Source organism: Myxocyprinus asiaticus, chromosome 26, assembly GCF_019703515.2.
Source record: "Myxocyprinus asiaticus isolate MX2 ecotype Aquarium Trade chromosome 26, UBuf_Myxa_2, whole genome shotgun sequence".
In the NCBI taxonomy this organism is placed as follows: Eukaryota; Metazoa; Chordata; class Actinopteri; order Cypriniformes; family Catostomidae; genus Myxocyprinus; species Myxocyprinus asiaticus.
In genome coordinates this window covers 5,218,304-5,236,393 of record NC_059369.1, presented here as the reverse complement: position 1 = coordinate 5,236,393, position 18,090 = coordinate 5,218,304, and the positions used below count along the sequence as shown (strand labels likewise).

The 18,090-nt window shown below is 37.8% G+C and overlaps 6 non-coding genes across 6 annotated transcripts; 1 reads left to right on the top strand and 5 right to left on the bottom strand.

Annotated features, from left to right (window-relative positions):
- Nucleotides 1-3,671: 3,671 nt before the first annotated feature.
- trnal-cag (transfer RNA leucine (anticodon CAG)) lies at nucleotides 3,672-3,754 on the bottom strand. The gene has a single exon. It is a non-coding gene; the product is annotated as a tRNA-Leu (tRNA).
- A 379-nt stretch (nucleotides 3,755-4,133) lies between these two features.
- Nucleotides 4,134-4,220, bottom strand: trnay-gua (transfer RNA tyrosine (anticodon GUA)). The gene is given in 2 exon segments: nucleotides 4,134-4,169; nucleotides 4,184-4,220. It is a non-coding gene; the product is annotated as a tRNA-Tyr (tRNA).
- A 5,581-nt stretch (nucleotides 4,221-9,801) lies between these two features.
- On the bottom strand, nucleotides 9,802-9,884 carry trnal-cag (transfer RNA leucine (anticodon CAG)). The gene has a single exon. It is a non-coding gene; the product is annotated as a tRNA-Leu (tRNA).
- Nucleotides 9,885-10,090: 206 nt separating this feature from the next.
- On the top strand, nucleotides 10,091-10,162 carry trnae-cuc (transfer RNA glutamic acid (anticodon CUC)). The gene has a single exon. It is a non-coding gene; the product is annotated as a tRNA-Glu (tRNA).
- A 101-nt stretch (nucleotides 10,163-10,263) lies between these two features.
- On the bottom strand, nucleotides 10,264-10,350 carry trnay-gua (transfer RNA tyrosine (anticodon GUA)). The gene is given in 2 exon segments: nucleotides 10,264-10,299; nucleotides 10,314-10,350. It is a non-coding gene; the product is annotated as a tRNA-Tyr (tRNA).
- A 5,040-nt stretch (nucleotides 10,351-15,390) lies between these two features.
- On the bottom strand, nucleotides 15,391-15,477 carry trnay-gua (transfer RNA tyrosine (anticodon GUA)). The gene is given in 2 exon segments: nucleotides 15,391-15,426; nucleotides 15,441-15,477. It is a non-coding gene; the product is annotated as a tRNA-Tyr (tRNA).
- Nucleotides 15,478-18,090: the final 2,613 nt, after the last annotated feature.

Here is an 18,090-nt window from a genome sequence, read left to right as displayed (position 1 = left end):
CTTTCATGTATCTTATAATATCTCTTATGCTACTTGTTGTATCTGCTATAACCCTCCCTTTCACCCCATATGCTTGATTTGTCTTTAACATATTTGGCATCACTTTCTTCAGTCTGTTTGCTAGTATTTTTGCTAATATTTTTAGATCTGTATTCAGCATTGTAATCGGTCTGTAATTTTTCAAATCTGTTTTTTCTCTTTGATTCATTTCTCTCTTCTTAAAAATCTCATCATACACTTCCTTCAGAATATGGCTTAAACTATCTTTAAAAGCTATATAAAATTCACTCCCTAAGCCATCTGTTCCTGGACTTTTCTTTCTATTTAGTTCACTTATTGCTTTTTCTATCTCATCTTCCACAATTTCTTGATCACACTCTTTTTTGTCTTCTTCTCCGACTCTTTGTCTTTATTTGTCTCAGTAACTCCTCTTTCTCTTGTTCTTTTATTCCTTCTGCACTAAAAAGTTCCTCGTAATATATTTTTATCTCTTTCAAAATGTCCTCCTCCCCTTCCACTACTTCTCCATTTCTCTTTTTTATTTCTTTTATTGTTTCAGATTTCCCCTTTCTTTTTTCTAATACAAAGAAGAATTTCGTACATTTTTCTCCCTCTACTATGTATTTTGCTTTGCTTCTTAACATTGCCCCTTTTATATTTCATTTCTTTCCATGTTCCTTCTATCTCTTTAATTTTTTGTATATCCCTTTTCTCTTTGTTTGATTCTCTTTCGAGCTCTTCCTTTATTTCTATTTCTTTTCCCTTTTCCCTTTTTTGTATTGCACCACAGTATTTGATTGAATATTTGGTCACTATGTACCTCACGTTTTCCCACCATATTCTCTTACCATCTTCATACATTCCATTTTCTTTTTCCTTTTCTATGATTTCCATTATTTTGAGTTTATATTCCTCATTTTTAAGAACCTCCGTGTTTAAAATCCATATCCCCGGCCCTCTTTTCACTGCATTAAAATCCACCTGTATTAAAACCAATTTGTGATCACTTAAACTTGTTTCTTCATACCACATTTCCTCTATACAATTCTCCAAATTTCTGGTTTGGCGTATAAAATTCCTCACAATCTGTCTCCTTGAATATTCCTTTTTCTTTTCATTCCTCTCTCTCCATACATCTATCATGTTGTTTTCTTCCATTAGCAGTTTTAATTCTTTTCTTCCTGTATCTGTTTTGAAAACCATCCCTTCTGCCACGTCTAATTTACTAAAAACCGTGTTAAAATCTCCCATAATTGCAATTTCCTTATACTCCTTTGTCAGATTTCTTAAAACACTAAAAAACGCTTTCTTTTCCTTCTCCTCTGTTGGTGCATGTACATTTACCAGGATAAATTCTTTCCCTTCATATTTCATTTCAACCATCATGCATTTCCCAATCTCATCCTTATGTAAAATCTTACATTTTTTTTTTATCCAATTCATCTCTTATTAAAACAGCTACTCCTCTTCCTAACTTTCCATCACCGTTATGGTATAAAATTCCCCCATTCCACATCTTTCTAATCTCATTCATACAATCTTCTCTCCAATTTGTTTCTTGCAATACAACAATAGCTTCTTTTTTACACATTTCTTTTACTTTCTCAAATTTGTTCATGTCCAAAAGTCCTCTTGCATTAAATGCCCCAATTCTTAAAACCATAAGGAAGAACAATGAATACTTAAACATCATAACTTCAGTGGTTCTCCTCTAGTCCTTTTAACACTTCATATCTGTTCATACATTTAAGTATTCCTTTTCTGAGCACTCTTTTTTTCCCCACTTTCTAAATTCGGTGTTACCTTAATCGATCTTCTTCTTGTTCTCCCTCTCCCCGCACTGTCTCTCCTCTCCTCCTCCATTCTTTCCATCTCTTCATTTTTTATTTCTTTGTTTAGTTCATTGTTCCCTTGTTGCTCCTTTTCAGCTCTGTCCAGAAAAAATTCCATACTTGAAGTCATTTCCATTGGTGTCCATGTTTCCTCCTCGCTTTGTGTTTGCTCTCTTTTTATCCTTCCTGCTCCTTTCCCTCCTCTCTCTCCTCTTCATTGTTTGTTTCTTCTTCTGTTTCTTTTTCTTGTATTTCCTCTATTTCCTCCTCTGGATCTTTTTCGTTCTTTCCTTCTTCCATCCGCCTGTCCACCTGCTCTTCTCCATTCTCTTCTTCCTCCTCGTTCTCCATCCAGCACTCACATTTATTTAAAAGTCTCCCTGCAATCCGGGCACTTGACAGAATTGCAATCCCTCGCGATGTGTCCCCTCTCATCACACTTGTAACACCGGAATTCTGGGCAGTCCTTCACCACATGATAGCCGGGCTCATGCACAACCGCCAGGTTTTAACCTGGGGGCTGTGCATTACTCGGAAGTATTGAGGTCCCTCCGCCGTCTCCAGTTTCGTGCTATATGGCAGGGAAATCACCTCTTTTGGGAATCTGGTTTTGACAAACCTTGTGCCGTCTTCAATGTCCGTTCCCGGATATACCCTCCTTTTTATCATTGAGATTGGGAGTACTCCTCATCCCCTCAGTTTGTTTACAATGTCCTCATCCTCTAAGTGAACAGGCAAATGCATAAAGGAAACCACGTAGTCCCTGTTTGGCAGTTTTTTAACTTCACATTTTGTTCCTTTTATCATCAGTCCATCCATCAAATCTTCACAATAATCCTCTTTTTCCAAAGTCACTTCATATTCCTTTGCTTGTTTTGGTCTAACTGCTAAAATCTTTCCTCCTCCGATTCTCTCTGTGACCGCTTTGATTATGTCCTCAGCTCTCGCTCCTTCCAAATCAACAGTCACCGTTGCTTCTTTCAAATAATTCCTCTTTTCGAATGCTTTCTTCATTTCTGTATCTTTTCCATTTTCAGTGCTCAGGGGCTCAAGCAAAATTGCAGCCAGTGCCTTTACAATGAAAGTAGCAAATGTGACACCACAACGCTGGTCAGACAGTTCCAGGATGATCGCAGAGGAAAAACTTGTCAGAAGTGGGATTTGAAGCGGGTTCGATTCCCGGTCAGGGAATGTGTTTTTGTCGATCCAACGCTGGCATCTTTGACACAAGTTCAAGCGGCAGTGAGTTTGAGGGCAAGGCAAGTAGGGCCTCCAAGTGGTAAAAAGCACACTCCTTCGAGCCGGAAGTGAACCAGCGACCTAAGGATGGCCAATGCAACATCTACAGACTTGCGCTCTACCAGCTGAGCTAAAAAAGGCACAGTATATTGACTGCATGTTCCTGATTCACAGAGCTAATGGTTCCAGGGGGACATGGCATTGTAATGGCGTGGGAGTCAGGGAGTGCAAAAAAATAGAAGCCAACCGAGACAGCCAGTAGTCAAACCTAGAATCTTCTGATCCGTAGTCAGATGCGTTAACCATTGCGTCACTGGCCCGCTGTCTGTTTGGCCCAGTGGCCTGCATTTTGCTGATTCCAGAGTGACAGGGTGCCCATTGAGGTGGTGTGCTTGAAAAGTGCTAGTTACCTAGTAATCGTTAAAAAAAGCCACAAACACACACACACATACAAACCAAAGCTTGGAAAGAATGATAACTCCTATTTTCAGTGCTCAGGGGCTCAAGCAAAATTACAGCCGGTGCCTTTACAATGAAAGTAGAAAACATGACACCACAATGCTGGTCAGACAGTTCCAGTATGAATGCAGAATAAAACCTTGTCAGAAGTGGGATTTGAACCCACGCCTCCAGGGGAGACTGCGACCTGAACGCAGCGCCTTAGACCGCTCGGCCATCCTGACATTCGGTGAGAAGGGAAGGACCTCAGTCATTCAGTTAGGCAGCACGTCAGTCTCATAATCTGTAGGATGTGAGTTCGACCCTCAAAGTTTGTTTTTAGGACAAATGAGAGACTTTCTTTTCTGGAGGTAGAAAACCCAATCTTGCTCTTCAGTATAGTTTGCAAGGTGGCCTCGGATTCTCTCCCAGAGAGGATAATAGCAGCCCTTCCCTGGTGGTCTAGTGGCTAGGATTTGGCGCTCTCACCGCCGCGGCCCCGTTTCGATTCCCGGTCAGGGAACGTATTTTTGCCGATCCAACGCCTGCATCTTTGACACAAGTTCAAGCGGCAGTGAGTTTGAGGGCAAGGCAAGTAGTGCCTCCAAGTGGTAAAAAGAACACTCCTTCGAGCCAGAATTGAACCAGCAACCTAAGGATGGCCAAGGCAACATCTACAGTCCTCCGCTCTACCAGCTGAGCTATCAAAGGCACAGTATGCTGGATGCTTGTTCCTGATTCACAGAGCTAATGGTTTTTTGTTTTTATTGATTTTTTTTTTTTTTTTAGAAAAAGGACCAGGCTGTCATTTGCCACAGAGCAAGCAAAATGAACGAAAATACATGAATCCCCCCCAACCTATTTCCAAGGATGAATGAATAAAAATCACAGCTGTGGCAGGGGGAAGTGTATTAGTTAAAGCAATCCAGGAGAAGCAAAAGCTTACAGCACCTGGTATTCCCAGGAAGGCTCCCATACAAGTACTAACCAGGCACAACCCTGCGTAGCTTCCGAGATCGGACAAGACTTGGCTTGACCTTTTCTTTTTTTTTTTTTTTTTTTAAGAATCCTTCAAAGGCAAATGTTTAAAACCTATCCTCTTCTTGAAGATCACTTTGTTTATATGAAAATGATCTCACCCAAATACATTAAAAACCTTTCCCCTGTTTTCATAATTATCATTGCCCAACAGGCACCTTCCAATTAAATTCATTTAGAACTTTAGAAACACTGTTTGTGAACACTTTAAAAAAAACTCTCCCAACTTGTCTTGTTTTTTAAAATAAATGTACAGCATTTCTATGTATCTTTCCGTCTTTCCTTTAAAAACACACCATACATCAATTAGATTTTTCTCTTTTTTTGCCACAGTTCTTCTTTCCCATATTGCACTTTTGATCAACATTAAGAATAAATGTATCCCTTTTTTGTTTTTACAATTTTTATCCCACCCAAACATTACCACTTTGTTCCACTCCGTTTCTTGCCCATCCTCCTCCCCTCTCAAATCATTTATTAGCCATTTACATTTTCCATAAAACTCTTCCAGCTCTTTACAGTATAAAAAAAATGTAAAAACCCCTCATCTTCTTCTTGACAAACTTTGCATCTTGCACTCTCCTCCATCCCAATTTTATAAAGTTTCATTTCTGAAACAATTGCTCTGTGCCTTATAAGGTACTCCAAACTCTCCAGTTTTGTTTCCACAATCACCCCTTTCATGTTTCTCCATAAATTTTCTTCTTTCAGATCTTTAAAATGCTGCAACCAATACTCATTTGCAATAGGTTTCTTAAAAACTTTGTTCCTAAAAATACCATAAAACACCTTTACAGTACAAGCTTTAAAATCGTGTAGTTCCTCCCCTATCCTCACATACTGTATATCTCCATTTCTTTTTGTCCTTCTTCCATTTGTCGAATTTTCTGTAACCATTCTTTTGGTATTGCTTTTTTTTTTTTTTTTTTTATAATTTCATACTTATTTATTATGTCCTGTTTATTATAGTCCTCCTTTGCCTCCTCCATTGTGTCCACTATGAACTGTATTGGTAAAAAACCTTCTTTAAATTCATATAAAACATCCCTCACCTTCGTTATTCCCACTTCTTTTTACTTTTAAAAGTAAAAATATTTGTTAAAACCGGCACTTCCCCAGACCTCATAAAAATAGTTTTTTCTTCATTTATTTTTCCTCCTGATGCCTTACAAAACTTTTGTACTTCTCGCATGGCTATTTCCACACTCTCCACTCCATTAACTACTACTGTTGTGTCATCTGCATATTGGAAACATTTTTCTCCTTCCTTACCTTCTTCCATTTCTACACCTCTTATTTCTCCTTCCTTTCTTATAGCCAGGCCTAACGGTTCTGCTACAAGTGAGTATAAAAGTGCCGATAAGGGGCATCCTTGTCTTATAGATCTTGTTATTTTAAAACATTCTGTTAAAAAGCCATTGCATTTGATCTTTGTTAGTGCTCCTCTATATACAATTGTAATCCACTGAATAAAATTCCTCCCAAACCCCAAACCCTTTAAAATTCCAAATAAATACTCATGTTCTACCCTGTCAAGGGCCTTTTCAAAGTCTAGACTAATCACATATCCATCTTTCTTTTTTTCTTTCATGTATCTTATAATATCTCTTATGCTACTTGTTGTATCTGCTATAACCCTCCCTTTCACCCCATATGCTTGATTTGTCTTTAACATATTTGGCATCACTTTCTTCAGTCTGTTTGCTAGTATTTTTGCTAATATTTTTAGATCTGTATTCAGCATTGTAATCGGTCTGTAATTTTTCAAATCTGTTTTTTCTCTTTGATTCATTTCTCTCTTCTTAAAAATCTCATAATACACTTCCTTCAGAATATGGCTTAAACTATCTTTAAAAGCTATATAAAATTCACTCCCTAAGCCATCTGTTCCTGGACTTTTCTTTCTATTTAGTTCACTTATTGCTTTTTCTATCTCATCTTCCACAATTTCTTGATCACACTCTTTTTTGTCTTCTTCTCCGACTCTTTGTCTTTATTTGTCTCAGTAACTCCTCTTTCTCTTGTTCTTTTATTCCTTCTGCACTAAAAAGTTCCTCGTAATATATTTTTATCTCTTTCAAAATGTCCTCCTCCCCTTCCACTACTTCTCCATTTCTCTTTTTTATTTCTTTTATTGTTTCAGATTTCCCCTTTCTTTTTTCTAATACAAAGAAGAATTTCGTACATTTTTCTCCCTCTACTATGTATTTTGCTTTGCTTCTTAACATTGCCCCTTTTATATTTCATTTCTTTCCATGTTCCTTCTATCTCTTTAATTTTTTGTATATCCCTTTTCTCTTTGTTTGATTCTCTTTCGAGCTCTTCCTTTATTTCTATTTCTTTTCCCTTTTCCCTTTTTTGTATTGCACCACAGTATTTGATTGAATATTTGGTCACTATGTACCTCACGTTTTCCCACCATATTCTCTTACCATCTTCATACATTCCATTTTCTTTTTCCTTTTCTATGATTTCCATTATTTTGAGTTTATATTCCTCATTTTTAAGAACCTCCGTGTTTAAAATCCATATCCCCGGCCCTCTTTTCACTGCATTAAAATCCACCTGTATTAAAACCAATTTGTGATCACTTAAACTTGTTTCTTCATACCACATTTCCTCTATACAATTCTCCAAATTTCTGGTTTGGCGTATAAAATTCCTCACAATCTGTCTCCTTGAATATTCCTTTTTCTTTTCATTCCTCTCTCTCCATACATCTATCATGTTGTTTTCTTCCATTAGCAGTTTTAATTCTTTTCTTCCTGTATCTGTTTTGAAAACCATCCCTTCTGCCACGTCTAATTTACTAAAAACCGTGTTAAAATCTCCCATAATTGCAATTTCCTTATACTCCTTTGTCAGATTTCTTAAAACACTAAAAAACGCTTTCTTTTCCTTCTCCTCTGCTGGTGCATGTACATTTACCAGGATAAATTCTTTCCCTTCATATTTCATTTCAACCATCATGCATTTCCCAATCTCATCCTTATGTAAAATCTTACATTTTTTTTTTATCCAATTCATCTCTTATTAAAACAGCTACTCCTCTTCCTAACTTTCCATCACCGTTATGGTATAAAATTCCCCCATTCCACATCTTTCTAATCTCATTCATACAATCTTCTCTCCAATTTGTTTCTTGCAATACAACAATAGCTTCTTTTTTACACATTTCTTTTACTTTCTCAAATTTGTTCATGTCCAAAAGTCCTCTTGCATTAAATGCCCCAATTCTTAAAACCATAAGGAAGAACAATGAATACTTAAACATCATAACTTCAGTGGTTCTCCTCTAGTCCTTTTAACACTTCATATCTGTTCATACATTTAAGTATTCCTTTTCTGAGCACTCTTTTTTCCCCACTTTCTAAATTCGGTGTTACCTTAATCGATCTTCTTCTTGTTCTCCCTCTCCCCGCACTGTCTCTCCTCTCCTCCTCCATTCTTTCCATCTCTTCATTTTTTATTTCTTTGTTTAGTTCATTGTTCCCTTGTTGCTCCTTTTCAGCTCTGTCCAGAAAAAATTCCATACTTGAAGTCATTTCCATTGGTGTCCATGTTTCCTCCTCGCTTTGTGTTTGCTCTCTTTTTATCCTTCCTGCTCCTTTCCCTCCTCTCTCTCCTCTTCATTGTTTGTTTCTTCTTCTGTTTCTTTTTCTTGTATTTCCTCTATTTCCTCCTCTGGATCTTTTTCGTTCTTTCCTTCTTCCATCCGCCTGTCCACCTGCTCTTCTCCATTCTCTTCTTCCTCCTCGTTCTCCATCCAGCACTCACATTTATTTAAAAGTCTCCCTGCAATCCGGGCACTTGACAGAATTGCAATCCCTCGCGATGTGTCCCCTCTCATCACACTTGTAACACCGGAATTCTGGGCAGTCCTTCACCACATGATAGCCGGGCTCATGCACAACCGCCAGGTTTTAACCTGGGGGCTGTGCATTACTCGGAAGTATTGAGGTCCCTCCGCCGTCTCCAGTTTCGTGCTATATGGCAGGGAAATCACCTCTTTTGGGAATCTGGTTTTGACAAACCTTGTGCCGTCTTCAATGTCCGTTCCCGGATATACCCTCCTTTTTATCATTGAGATTGGGAGTACTCCTCATCCCCTCAGTTTGTTTACAATGTCCTCATCCTCTAAGTGAACAGGCAAATGCATAAAGGAAACCACGTAGTCCCTGTTTGGCAGTTTTTTAACTTCACATTTTGTTCCTTTTATCATCAGTCCATCCATCAAATCTTCACAATAATCCTCTTTTTCCAAAGTCACTTCATATTCCTTTGCTTGTTTTGGTCTAACTGCTAAAATCTTTCCTCCTCCGATTCTCTCTGTGACCGCTTTGATTATGGCCTCAGATCTCGCTCCTTCCAAATCAACAGTCACCGTTGCTTCTTTCAAATAATTCCTCTTTTCGAATGCTTTCTTCATTTCTGTATCTTTTCCATTTTCAGTGCTCAGGGGCTCAAGCAAAATTGCAGCCAGTGCCTTTACAATGAAAGTAGCAAATGTGACACCACAACGCTGGTCAGACAGTTCCAGGATGATCGCAGAGGAAAAACTTGTCAGAAGTGGGATTTGAAGCGGGTTCGATTCCCGGTCAGGGAATGTGTTTTTGTCGATCCAACGCTGGCATCTTTGACACAAGTTCAAGCGGCAGTGAGTTTGAGGGCAAGGCAAGTAGGGCCTCCAAGTGGTAAAAAGCACACTCCTTCGAGCCGGAAGTGAACCAGCGACCTAAGGATGGCCAATGCAACATCTACAGACTTGCGCTCTACCAGCTGAGCTAAAAAAGGCACAGTATATTGACTGCATGTTCCTGATTCACAGAGCTAATGGTTCCAGGGGGACATGGCATTGTAATGGCGTGGGAGTCAGGGAGTGCAAAAAAATAGAAGCCAACCGAGACAGCCAGTAGTCAAACCTAGAATCTTCTGATCCGTAGTCAGATGCGTTAACCATTGCGTCACTGGCCCGCTGTCTGTTTGGCCCAGTGGCCTGCATTTTGCTGATTCCAGAGTGACAGGGTGCCCATTGAGGTGGTGTGCTTGAAAAGTGCTAGTTACCTAGTAATCGTTAAAAAAAGCCACAAACACACACACACATACAAACCAAAGCTTGGAAAGAATGATAACTCCTATTTTCAGTGCTCAGGGGCTCAAGCAAAATTACAGCCGGTGCCTTTACAATGAAAGTAGAAAACATGACACCACAATGCTGGTCAGACAGTTCCAGTATGAATGCAGAATAAAACCTTGTCAGAAGTGGGATTTGAACCCACGCCTCCAGGGGAGACTGCGACCTGAACGCAGCGCCTTAGACCGCTCGGCCATCCTGACATTCGGTGAGAAGGGAAGGACCTCGGTCATTCAGCTAGGCAGCACGTCAGTCTCATAATCTGTAGGATGTGAGTTCGACCCTCAAAGTTTGTTTTTAGGACAAATGAGAGACTTTCTTTTCTGGAGGTAGAAAACCCAATCTTGCTCTTCAGTATAGTTTGCAAGGCGGCCTCGGATGCTCTCCCAGAGAGGTTAATAGCAGCCCTTCCCTGGTGGTCTAGTGGCTAGGATTCGGCGCTCTCACCGCCGCGGCCCGGGTTCGATTCCCGGTCAGGGAACGTATTTTTGCAGATCCAACGCCTGCATCTTTGACACAAGTTCAAGGAGCAGTGAGTTTGAGGGCAAGGCAAGTAGTGCCTCCAAGTGGTAAAAAGTACACTCCTTCGAGCCGGAATTGAACCAGCGACCTAAGGATGGCCAAGGCAACATCTACAGTCCTCCGCTCTACCAGCTGAGCTATCGAAGGCACAGTATGCTGGATGCTTGTTCCTGATTCACAGAGCTAATGGTTTTTTGTTTTTATTGATTTTTTTTTTTTTTTTAGAAAAAGGACCAGGCTGTCATTTGCCACAGAGCAAGCAAAATGAACGAAAATACATGAATCCCCCCAACCTATTTCCAAGGATGAATGAATAAAAATCACAGCTGTGGCAGGGGGAAGTGTATTAGTTAAAGCAATCCAGGAGAAGCAAAAGCTTACAGCACCTGGTATTCCCAGGAAGGCTCCCATACAAGTACTAACCAGGCACAACCCTGCGTAGCTTCCGAGATCGGACAAGACTTGGCTTGACCTTTTCTTTTTTTTTTTTTTTTTTTTTTTTAAGAATCCTTCAAAGGCAAATGTTTAAAACCTATCCTCTTCTTGAAGATCACTTTGTTTATATGAAAATGATCTCACCCAAATACATTAAAAACCTTTCCCCTGTTTTCATAATCATCATTGCCCAACAGGCACCTTCCAATTAAATTCATTTAGAACTTTAGAAACACTGTTTGTGAACACTTTAAAAAAAACTCTCCCAACTTGTCTTGTTTTTTAAAATAAATGTACAGCATTTCTATGTATCTTTCCGTCTTTCCTTTAAAAACACACCATACATCAATTAGATTTTTCTCTTTTTTTGCCACAGTTCTTCTTTCCCATATTGCACTTTTGATCAACATTAAGAATAAATGTATCCCTTTTTTGTTTTTACAATTTTTATCCCACCCAAACATTACCACTTTGTTCCACTCCGTTTCTTGCCCATCCTCCTCCCCTCTCAAATCATTTATTAGCCATTTACATTTTCCATAAAACTCTTCCAGCTCTTTACAGTATAAAAAAAATGTAAAAACCCCTCATCTTCTTCTTGACAAACTTTGCATCTTGCACTCTCCTCCATCCCAATTTTATAAAGTTTCATTTCTGAAACAATTGCTCTGTGCCTTATAAGGTACTCCAAACTCTCCAGTTTTGTTTCCACAATCACCCCTTTCATGTTTCTCCATAAATTTTCTTCTTTCAGATCTTTAAAATGCTGCAACCAATACTCATTTGCAATAGGTTTCTTAAAAACTTTGTTCCTAAAAATACCATAAAACACCTTTACAGTACAAGCTTTAAAATCGTGTAGTTCCTCCCCTATCCTCACATACTGTATATCTCCATTTCTTTTTGTCCTTCTTCCATTTGTCGAATTTTCTGTAACCATTCTTTTGGTATTGCTTTTTTTTTTTTTTTTTTTTATAATTTCATACTTATTTATTATGTCCTGTTTATTATAGTCCTCCTTTGCCTCCTCCATTGTGTCCACTATGAACTGTATTGGTAAAAAACCTTCTTTAAATTCATATAAAACATCCCTCACCTTCGTTATTCCCACTTCTTTTTACTTTTAAAAGTAAAAATATTTGTTAAAACCGGCACTTCCCCAGACCTCATAAAAATAGTTTTTTCTTCATTTATTTTTCCTCCTGATGCCTTACAAAACTTTTGTACTTCTCGCATGGCTATTTCCACACTCTCCACTCCATTAACTACTACTGTTGTGTCATCTGCATATTGGAAACATTTTTCTCCTTCCTTACCTTCTTCCATTTCTACACCTCTTATTTCTCCTTCCTTTCTTATAGCCAGGCCTAACGGTTCTGCTACAAGTGAGTATAAAAGTGCCGATAAGGGGCATCCTTGTCTTATAGATCTTGTTATTTTAAAACATTCTGTTAAAAAGCCATTGCATTTGATCTTTGTTAGTGCTCCTCTATATACAATTGTAATCCACTGAATAAAATTCCTCCCAAACCCCAAACCCTTTAAAATTCCAAATAAATACTCATGTTCTACCCTGTCAAGGGCAATTTCAAAGTCTAGACTAATCACATATCCATCTTTCTTTTTTTCTTTCATGTATCTTATAATATCTCTTATGCTACTTGTTGTATCTGCTATAACCCTCCCTTTCACCCCATATGCTTGATTTGTCTTTAACATATTTGGCATCACTTTCTTCAGTCTGTTTGCTAGTATTTTTGCTAATATTTTTAGATCTGTATTCAGCATTGTAATCGGTCTGTAATTTTTCAAATCTGTTTTTTCTCTTTGATTCATTTCTCTCTTCTTAAAAATCTCATCATACACTTCCTTCAGAATATGGCTTAAACTATCTTTAAAAGCTATATAAAATTCACTCCCTAAGCCATCTGTTCCTGGACTTTTCTTTCTATTTAGTTCACTTATTGCTTTTTCTATCTCATCTTCCACAATTTCTTGATCACACTCTTTTTTGTCTTCTTCTCCGACTCTTTGTCTTTATTTGTCTCAGTAACTCCTCTTTCTCTTGTTCTTTTATTCCTTCTGCACTAAAAAGTTCCTCGTAATATATTTTTATCTCTTTCAAAATGTCCTCCTCCCCTTCCACTACTTCTCCATTTCTCTTTTTTATTTCTTTTATTGTTTCAGATTTCCCCTTTCTTTTTTCTAATACAAAGAAGAATTTCGTACATTTTTCTCCCTCTACTATGTATTTTGCTTTGCTTCTTAACATTGCCCCTTTTATATTTCATTTCTTTCCATGTTCCTTCTATCTCTTTAATTTTTTGTATATCCCTTTTCTCTTTGTTTGATTCTCTTTCGAGCTCTTCCTTTATTTCTATTTCTTTTCCCTTTTCCCTTTTTTGTATTGCACCACAGTATTTGATTGAATATTTGGTCACTATGTACCTCACGTTTTCCCACCATATTCTCTTACCATCTTCATACATTCCATTTTCTTTTTCCTTTTCTATGATTTCCATTATTTTGAGTTTATATTCCTCATTTTTAAGAACCTCCGTGTTTAAAATCCATATCCCCGGCCCTCTTTTCACTGCATTAAAATCCACCTGTATTAAAACCAATTTGTGATCACTTAAACTTGTTTCTTCATACCACATTTCCTCTATACAATTCTCCAAATTTCTGGTTTGGCGTATAAAATTCCTCACAATCTGTCTCCTTGAATATTCCTTTTTCTTTTCATTCCTCTCTCTCCATACATCTATCATGTTGTTTTCTTCCATTAGCAGTTTTAATTCTTTTCTTCCTGTATCTGTTTTGAAAACCATCCCTTCTGCCACGTCTAATTTACTAAAAACCGTGTTAAAATCTCCCATAATTGCAATTTCCTTATACTCCTTTGTCAGATTTCTTAAAACACTAAAAAACGCTTTCTTTTCCTTCTCCTCTGTTGGTGCATGTACATTTACCAGGATAAATTCTTTCCCTTCATATTTCATTTCAACCATCATGCATTTCCCAATCTCATCCTTATGTAAAATCTTACATTTTTTTTTTATCCAATTCATCTCTTATTAAAACAGCTACTCCTCTTCCTAACTTTCCATCACCGTTATGGTATAAAATTCCCCCATTCCACATCTTTCTAATCTCATTCATACAATCTTCTCTCCAATTTGTTTCTTGCAATACAACAATAGCTTCTTTTTTACACATTTCTTTTACTTTCTCAAATTTGTTCATGTCCAAAAGTCCTCTTGCATTAAATGCCCCAATTCTTAAAACCATAAGGAAGAACAATGAATACTTAAACATCATAACTTCAGTGGTTCTCCTCTAGTCCTTTTAACACTTCATATCTGTTCATACATTTAAGTATTCCTTTTCTGAGCACTCTTTTTTTCCCCACTTTCTAAATTCGGTGTTACCTTAATCGATCTTCTTCTTGTTCTCCCTCTCCCCGCACTGTCTCTCCTCTCCTCCTCCATTCTTTCCATCTCTTCATTTTTTATTTCTTTGTTTAGTTCATTGTTCCCTTGTTGCTCCTTTTCAGCTCTGTCCAGAAAAAATTCCATACTTGAAGTCATTTCCATTGGTGTCCATGTTTCCTCCTCGCTTTGTGTTTGCTCTCTTTTTATCCTTCCTGCTCCTTTCCCTCCTCACTCTCCTCTTCATTGTTTGTTTCTTCTTCTGTTTCTTTTTCTTGTATTTCCTCTATTTCCTCCTCTGGATCTTTTTCGTTCTTTCCTTCTTCCATCCGCCTGTCCACCTGCTCTTCTCCATTCTCTTCTTCCTCCTCGTTCTCCATCCAGCACTCACATTTATTTAAAAGTCTCCCTGCAATCCGGGCACTTGACAGAATTGCAATCCCTCGCGATGTGTCCCCTCTCATCACACTTGTAACACCGGAATTCTGGGCAGTCCTTCACCACATGATAGCCGGGCTCATGCACAACCGCCAGGTTTTAACCTGGGGGCTGTGCATTACTCGGAAGCATTGAGGTCCCTCCGCCGTCTCCAGTTTCGTGCTATATGGCAGGGAAATCACCTCTTTTGGGAATCTGGTTTTGACAAACCTTGTGCCGTCTTCAATGTCCGTTCCCGGATATACCCTCCTTTTTATCATTGAGATTGGGAGTACTCCTCATCCCCTCAGTTTGTTTACAATGTCCTCATCCTCTAAGTGAACAGGCAAATGCATAAAGGAAACCACGTAGTCCCTGTTTGGCAGTTTTTTAACTTCACATTTTGTTCCTTTTATCATCAGTCCATCCATCAAATCTTCACAATAATCCTCTTTTTCCAAAGTCACTTCATATTCCTTTGCTTGTTTTGGTCTAACTGCTAAAATCTTTCCTCCTCCGATTCTCTCTGTGACCGCTTTGATTATGGCCTCAGATCTCGCTCCTTCCAAATCAACAGTCACCGTTGCTTCTTTCAAATAATTCCTCTTTTCGAATGCTTTCTTCATTTCTGTATCTTTTCCATTTTCAGTGCTCAGGGGCTCAAGCAAAATTGCAGCCAGTGCCTTTACAATGAAAGTAGCAAATGTGACACCACAACGCTGGTCAGACAGTTCCAGGATGATCGCAGAGGAAAAACTTGTCAGAAGTGGGATTTGAAGCGGGTTCGATTCACGGTCAGTGAACGTATTTTTGCCGATCCAACGCCTGCATCTTTGACACAAGTTCAAGGAGCAGTGAGTTTGAGGGCAAGGCAAGTAGTGCCTCCAAGTGGTAAAAAGTACACTCCTTCGAGCCGGAATTGAACCAGCGACCTAAGGATGGCCAAGGCAACATCTACAGTCCTCCGCTCTACCAGCTGAGCTATCGAAGGCACAGTATGCTGGATGCTTGTTCCTGATTCACAGAGCTAATGGTTTTTTGTTTTTATTGATTTTTTTTTTTTTTTTTAGAAAAAGGACCAGGCTGTCATTTGCCACAGAGCAAGCAAAATGAACGAAAATACATGAATCCCCCCCAACCTATTTCCAAGGATGAATGAATAAAAATCACAGCTGTGGCAGGGGGAAGTGTATTAGTTAAAGCAATCCAGGAGAAGCAAAAGCTTACAGCACCTGGTATTCCCAGGAAGGCTCCCATACAAGTACTAACCAGGCACAACCCTGCGTAGCTTCCGAGATCGGACAAGACTTGGCTTGACCTTTTCTTTTTTTTTTTTTTTTTTTTTTTTTTTAAGAATCCTTCAAAGGCAAATGTTTAAAACCTATCCTCTTCTTGAAGATCACTTTGTTTATATGAAAATGATCTCACCCAAATACATTAAAAACCTTTCCCCTGTTTTCATAATCATCATTGCCCAACAGGCACCTTCCAATTAAATTCATTTAGAACTTTAGAAACACTGTTTGTGAACACTTTAAAAAATACTCTCCCAACTTGTCTTGTTTTTTAAAATAAATGTACAGCATTTCTATGTATCTTTCCGTCTTTCCTTTAAAAACACACCATACATCAATTAGATTTTTCTCTTTTTTTGCCACAGTTCTTCTTTCCCATATTGCACTTTTGATCAACATTAAGAATAAATGTATCCCTTTTTTGTTTTTACAATTTTTATCCCACCCAAACATTACCACTTTGTTCCACTCCGTTTCTTGCCCATCCTCCTCCCCTCTCAAATCATTTATTAGCCATTTACATTTTCCATAAAACTCTTCCAGCTCTTTACAGTATAAAAAAAATGTAAAAACCCCTCATCTTCTTCTTGACAAACTTTGCATCTTGCACTCTCCTCCATCCCAATTTTATAAAGTTTCATTTCTGAAACAATTGCTCTGTGCCTTATAAGGTACTCCAAACTCTCCAGTTTTGTTTCCACAATCACCCCTTTCATGTTTCTCCATAAATTTTCTTCTTTCAGATCTTTAAAATGCTGCAACCAATACTCATTTGCAATAGGTTTCTTAAAAACTTTGTTCCTAAAAATACCATAAAACACCTTTACAGTACAAGCTTTAAAATCATGTAGTTCCTCCCCTATCCTCACATACTGTATATCTCCATTTCTTTTTGTCCTTCTTCCATTTGTCGAATATTCTGTAACCATTCTTTTGGTATTGCTTTTTTTTTTTTTATAATTTCATACTTATTTATTATGTCCTGTTTATTATAGTCCTCCTTTGCCTCCTCCATTGTGTCCACTATGAACTGTATTGGTAAAAAACCTTCTTTAAATTCATATAAAACATCCCTCACCTTCGTTATTCCCACTTCTTTTTACTTTTAAAAGTAAAAATATTTGTTAAAACCGGCACTTCCCCAGACCTCATAAAAATAGTTTTTTCTTCATTTATTTTTCCTCCTGATGCCTTACAAAACTTTTGTACTTCTCGCATGGCTATTTCCACACTCTCCACTCCATTAACTACTACTGTTGTGTCATCTGCATATTGGAAACATTTTTCTCCTTCCTTACCTTCTTCCATTTCTACACCTCTTATTTCTCCTTCCTTTCTTATAGCCAGGCCTAACGGTTCTGCTACAAGTGAGTATAAAAGTGCCGATAAGGGGCATCCTTGTCTTATAGATCTTGTTATTTTAAAACATTCTGTTAAAAAGCCATTGCATTTGATCTTTGTTAGTGCTCCTCTATATACAATTGTAATCCACTGAATAAAATTCCTCCCAAACCCCAAACCCTTTAAAATTCCAAATAAATACTCATGTTCTACCCTGTCAAGGGCCTTTTCAAAGTCTAGACTAATCACATATCCATCTTTCTTTTTTTCTTTCATGTATCTTATAATATCTCTTATGCTACTTGTTGTATCTGCTATAACCCTCCCTTTCACCCCATATGCTTGATTTGTCTTTAATATATTTGGCATCACTTTCTTCAGTCTGTTTGCTAGTATTTTTGCTAATATTTTTAGATCTGTATTCAGCATTGTAATCGGTCTGTAATTTTCCAAATCTGTTTTTTCTCTTTGATTCATTTCTCTCTTCTTAAAAATCTCATCATACACTTCCTTCAGAATATGGCTTAAACTATCTTTAAAAGCTATATAAAATTCACTCCCTAAGCCATCTGTTCCTGGACTTTTCTTTCTATTTAGTTCACTTATTGCTTTTTCTATCTCATCTTCCACAATTTCTTGATCACACTCTTTTTTGTCTTCTTCTCCGACTCTTTGTCTTTATTTGTCTCAGTAACTCCTCTTTCTCTTGTTCTTTTATTCCTTCTGCACTAAAAAGTTCCTCGTAATATATTTTTATCTCTTTCAAAATGTCCTCCTCCCCTTCCACTACTTCTCCATTTCTCTTTTTTATTTCTTTTATTGTTTCAGATTTCCCCTTTCTTTTTTCTAATACAAAGAAGAATTTCGTACATTTTTCTCCCTCTACTATGTATTTTGCTTTGCTTCTTAACATTGCCCCTTTTATATTTCATTTCTTTCCATGTTCCTTCTATCTCTTTAATTTTTTG